Consider the following 6,168-nt stretch of genomic DNA (forward strand, 5'->3'; position numbering starts at 1 on the left):
AAAAGAGCTTAGCAGTGGCCTCTACTATGATACTCTTCTTGCAGGCAGCGATGATGGCCATCTTAGAGAATATGTCGCCGACTATGAAAACAAAATCATTGTCCTGCTTAATACAAGGAAGGTACGACATGTAATCCATAGAGATAGATTCCCAAGGCTGACTAGGAGTAGGTAGAGGAGTATACAAGCCTTTCTTCTTGATGGTTGGTTTGGCAACGACGCAGGCAATGCAGGATCTAATGTACTTCCCAACATCCTGATGAAGTTTTGGCCAATGAAAATACTTTTGTAATGGCACCACTAATATAATTATACTTTTGCAATCACAAATCCAAATAATTATACTAGTAAGGTTATATGAACTAGTGCATAGAGTAGTATTATTTTCAATCTTCAACTTGAAACTTCTAAACTATGTTTTGATGAATAAGTTTTTGTTCCTCTTTACTTCAATGATGTGTTTATGATGGAATGACTAAGTGACACGTAAATTTAAGTGTAAACTCTAAATAGAAAGCAGAATATCGTACATCCAAAATCATACACAACCAAACAAGTACAATATATAACTTTAAAAATCATTTCCAATTTCAAAATAAATCTAGAATACAATCAACAAAAAAAAATGGTTACACTTGATGCAATTGACGATAAGGAGTTAAGGGGAAAAAGGAAGCTAAGGTATTATAACGAAGTGATTGACTCCAATCTTGAAAACCATAATTACCTTTTTGTCTTGACCAATGCTTAGAAGAAAATGAAAATTGCCAAGATAAGAACTAATTATCACGAGCTTCGAAGTGAAACTGGGTGTTGGTCTAATCCCAAAACCCCGTGGGACGAAAGAGTTTGTCACCTTCATGATTCTAAGAGGGTTTAAGATGGAAAGCACTTTCTCTTGGATTTCCCAACCCTTATTCACATCCATTCTAATTTTCAAAATATTTGCCACACTACCAACCTTCTTGACTTGTTAAGTCAGCAAAACTATGGTGATATATGAACACTTATATCCCTTCTTTTCAATCATAGAAATAAAATGTTAAAGAATCTCAATTAATCTCTTACTTTCTTAAGGTTTGATAAACCATATTGGTCTTAGTGGATGTTAATCATCATCATCATCATCATCAATATGAAATGGTATTGGCCCATCATATTGTAACAAATCCTATTTACAATTAAAAATCCTAATGATAAGAATCCCTATGGTTAAAAATATTATATATATAATTTAAAATAAAATAATAATTTAATTAATTTTTACTTTTATTTTTTTAATCTTTAACAAAGGCTATATAGTAGCTAATACCTACAACTTAACTTAAATATATCTTAATTAAACTTAAAAAATAATAAACAAAAAAATTTAATAACAAAAATAAAACAACTAAGAAATGATATTAACTAAAATTCTCTCTCTCTCTCTCTCTCTCTCTCTCTCTCTATATATATATATATATATATATATATTTGTGTGTTTTATTTTTTATTAATGTATATAATTTTTATAATTAAATTTATTGAAATATGTTTTTAATATAAAATAGGTCATATTAAATTGAAAATATGGAGAAGAAAAGTAAAAGTCACCAAAATGGAATAATAGAAAAAAAAAAATCAAAAAAATAAAAAATAAATAAAAAGGAAATAAAACAAAAACAAAAAATTAATGACTAATAGAAATGGAAGTTACTAAACAACCCATAATAAGACCTCAACCAATCACCTTACAAATAAATAGATTTAAATAATAACAAAAAATTATTTCAAATGTTAAACTATGGATAAACGTCATAAATTTTTGGTCAAAGACAAACTCAGACATAGTCAAAGTAAAATTGAATGCGTAATACCATGTCTGTCGCAAGTATAATAATGTGAGATGTATCATGATGTAAGTGTTTTAGTACCTATTTATATTACCATCAATTTAATTTACATTAATTTTATTTAGTTGAAAAGTTAAAATAATTTAATAATTTTATTTAAGGTCATTTTGATTGTAATTTTTACTTTATTAAAATTCTAATAAAAAAAATCTAAGTAAAAAATTAATATCGAATTTAATCTTTCAATTTAATGAATATATAATAAATAATGAATTAATTAAATTACTAATCAAACCATTTCCTTGCTGCTTTTTCTTTTCTGCATGGTACGAGCAGGCGCCATTGAAGAGTTGCATTGACAATAACTTTTCAAAAAAATTCCTCTGGAATCAACACTTGAATTTGTTGATACAAAAAGGGGGACCATTTTTCTGCAAGAATATCTCTATTAGAAAGCCAGACATCCTGAACCGAGGGTCCTGGTGGGTATCAAAGGCACTGCAGCACCAAAGGCTGGTAATGCCCACGAATTGCCTGAGCATATCTGGAAAGCCCATGAAGCGCTCGTTGTGTTCCAGATGTTGCTCTACACTATGAATGGATTCCTTTATTATGTATTCTCCATTAGGAATCACAAGAACTTCCTCAACAGGTCTGCTCGTGCAGCCATTTGCAGAAGAGTTTCATTTTTTAGCAGCGGACTAATTGATACAGCGAGAGGATATTTCTCCATTTACAGTTAGTTACTTTTAAATATTTTTTCTCTTGACCTTCTGCATGCTCGAGCTTCATTCAAGTTTTGTACTATATTGAAATTGCAATAATATCCTAAATATTTTGACACCACACTGTAAATAGCACAATGTATAAGCACAATTAAATAGCAATTATTAATTGTAGTTGATATAGGTTGATTTTAGTCATTTCTTATTTTATAAACACAATCAAACAGCAATTATTAATTGTAATTGATATAGGTTGACTTTAGTCCTTTCTTATTTTACCTCCTCCCTGGTCTCCAAGGCTTCAAAACCCTGTTTTGCGAGGATTTCTTTTCCGCTAGTGGAGGAGCATGGATGGCATCGAAAGCCCTCACGACCCACTCTTCTAACATATTCAACGGGTTTCACAACCTCCTTACCACGGCCTATCCCCTTTTGTCACGCCCCTACACTGGTGGTAATCTTCCAACCGCACTATAGCGAGGTGTGGTATCACTGGCCCTTTTCTTTTCACCAATACTCACGGTCATGGACTACGCCTAACATTCGTATTAGTTATCCTTTATACATGATGAAAACCATGAACATTCATCATAACAACATTAACATATAGAAATGCACAACAGTATAAAGGGAGGGGAAACTCCCCGATGTGAGTCTACCCATATATCAATATATATAAATCTTCAACATTCAGAATACAAGTTAAATCTTGGAGGAAACCCCAAATTTACACTTAGCTAATTTTCACATTCATCAGCAAACTCGGTTACCCAGCTCGTCGGCACCTCTGAACAATCGCCGCACGTTCTGTCCAACTCTCCATTTACTCTCGAACACCTTCGTTCAGCTCGTCGAACAAACCATGTCGTTTGCCCAACTTGGGCGTGCTCACCATGTCCATGTCACCCAACCTAGGCGCCCTTCGCATGCCTTGCCACACCTCCGTTCACCAAACTCCACTTCACCATTCAACCATTCGGCAGGCACACCTCTGTGTCACCTCGCACGAACGTTCACCCAAATAGGGCGCACCCACCCACGAGTCACCCGTTCACCCGGTCGCACTATCATTCACCAGGTGCCCATCGTGCAACCCTGCCCGAACCGTTCAACCGGGCATGTCTAGCGCATTTCGCCCGGCCACCCAACATTCACCCAACACCCTACTCGGTCGCCCTCTGTTCACGTTTGCCTTCACTCGGTTTTCTTACTCATCATGCGGGTTCATCACACCTGCGCCCTACCCCTTAGACTGCAGAACTCTTGTGTCCAACTCGCACTTTTCTTCGACTTGTTTGCTTGTCGAATGATGCCTCTCCACCATCATTCGCATAATCTTCAAAACACTTCGTGTGACCTGCAGCTTTCCTAGCTCGTCCACGCCCTCTCTCACCGCCAACTGCAGCTCGTCTACACGTCGTGCAGCTCGCCTGGCAAGTCGCCCATGCCGCCCGTCCGTCATGACAAGCGTAGGGTGTTATATCCTCCCCCACCAGAAGTCATTGTTGTCCTTGGCAAACTGGCCATCCAACGTAGCTGCCATCCAACGTCTCATAATCCATCAGAACAGTGATCTCCTTGATCCATGATATTAACTAGCCCATACATTGCAACATTTCTGCAACATATGAAAAACGACCGTCTCCACCATGTGTCGCCCCGTCATGTGAACTGCTGCCAAGATACTCCAACATAATGCTAACACATCTCTGCACACTAACGTCCCTCATGACTCGAACTAGTCAGGTGATCAGTCCAACTGTCACGCTCAAATCATAAGAATGCACATCCTTATGTCATCATCAGTATTTTCTCAGACCTCTGTCACAATCTCGAACTCATCAAGAATCTGCTCCAAGTCCATGCTCAAGTCCATGGCATCTCCATCCCATCTGCAACATGTCATGATGCTAATGCCAAACCATTCCTGCATCATCTATCTGTCATACCTGCTCAACTGTTTACGGACTCACTGCCATGAGTAGCTAACAATGAGCCCCATCTTTTAAGTCATCTAAGAAAATGTGGAGAAAGTGGAGCTTGAAGGCTCTCCCTCACTAATCAGCTTTGATACCAGTTGTCACGCCCCTACACTAGCGGTAATCTTCCAACCACACTATAGCGAGGTGCGGCACCACCGACCCTTTTCTTTTCACCAATACTCACGGTTATGGAATACACCTAACATTCGTACTTAGTTTATTTCTTCATTACCAAGTATTATTTATCCTTTATACACGATGAAAACCATGAACAATCATCATAACAACATTAACATATAGAAATGCACAACAGTATAAAGGGAGGGGTGACTCCCCGATGTGAGTTTGCTCATATATCAATATATACAAATCTTCAACTTTCAGAATACAAGTTAAATCTTGAAGGAAACCCCAAATTTACACTTAGCCAATTTTCACATTCATCGGCAAACTCGGTTGCCCAGCTCGTCGACACCTCCGAACAGTCACCGCACGTTCTGCCCAACTCTCCGTTTACTCCCGAACGCCTTCATTCAGCTCGTCGAACGAACCGTGTCGTTTGCCCAACTTGGGCGCGCTCACCGTGTCTGTGTCACCCAACCTGGGCGCCCTTTGCACACCTTGCCACACTGTCGTTCACCAAACTCCACTTCACCGTTCAACCGTTCGGCAGGCACACCTCCATGTTGCCTCGCATGAACGTTCACCCAAACAGGGCGCGCCCACCCGCGGGTCGCCCATTCACCCGATCGCACTATCATTCAACGGGCGCCCATCGTGCAGCCTTGCCTGAACCATTCAACTGCACACACCTAGCATGTTTCGCCTGACCGCCAAACATTCACCCGACACGCTACTCGGTCACCCTCCGTTCACATTTTCCTTCACATGGTTTTCTTACCCGTTGTGCGGGTTCATCACACCTACGCCTTAGACCGCAGAACTCTTATGTCCAACTCACACTTTTCTTCGACTTGTTTGCTTGTCGAATGATGCCTCTCCACCATCCATCACACAATATTCAAAACACTTCGCGTGACCTGCAGCTTGCCTAGCTCGTCTGCGCCCTCGCTCGGTCACCCTCGCTCACCACCAACCGCAGCTCGTCCACACATTGTGCAGCTCACCTGGCGGGTCGCCTGTGCTGCCCATTCGTTGTGACAACCACAGGGCATTACACCTTCCCTCCAGTCCACCCCATTCCTCTCAACAAAGCGGCCCCGAATTCCTCCACGGGGAAGCTATCATAAGCATCCAGAGAAGCCTCCTCCTGTGATTCCTCCATGACCTCTGTCACAATCTATTCCTCAGACTTTTCCATGAATGCCTTTCCATTGCTTTTCCCATTCTGCTTTGTTTCCATGGAATCAAAAACATGATGAGATCTTATATTGAGGCCATACTCCCCATCCTCTGTTATGATTGCATGTGAAAGTAATATAAAATGTCACTCTCACCTTTTACATTCAAAACAAATGGAATGGATATGGAAAAGGAAAATGGGTGAACTATCATTAGGAACGTCTCCATTATAACTTCATGTTTGTTTTCAAAATTCCTTTAATAAGGCGTGTGAGATGCGTGAACTGGTGACGATCATAATTTTTCAAAGCACGTTGAATAAGGCTT

The sequence above is a fragment of the Pinus tabuliformis genome, chromosome 4_2 (genome assembly GCF_031772625.1).
Source record: "Pinus tabuliformis cultivar Carrire ecotype Pingquan chromosome 4_2, CPIR1, whole genome shotgun sequence".
NCBI lineage: Eukaryota > Viridiplantae > Streptophyta > Pinopsida > Pinales > Pinaceae > Pinus > Pinus tabuliformis.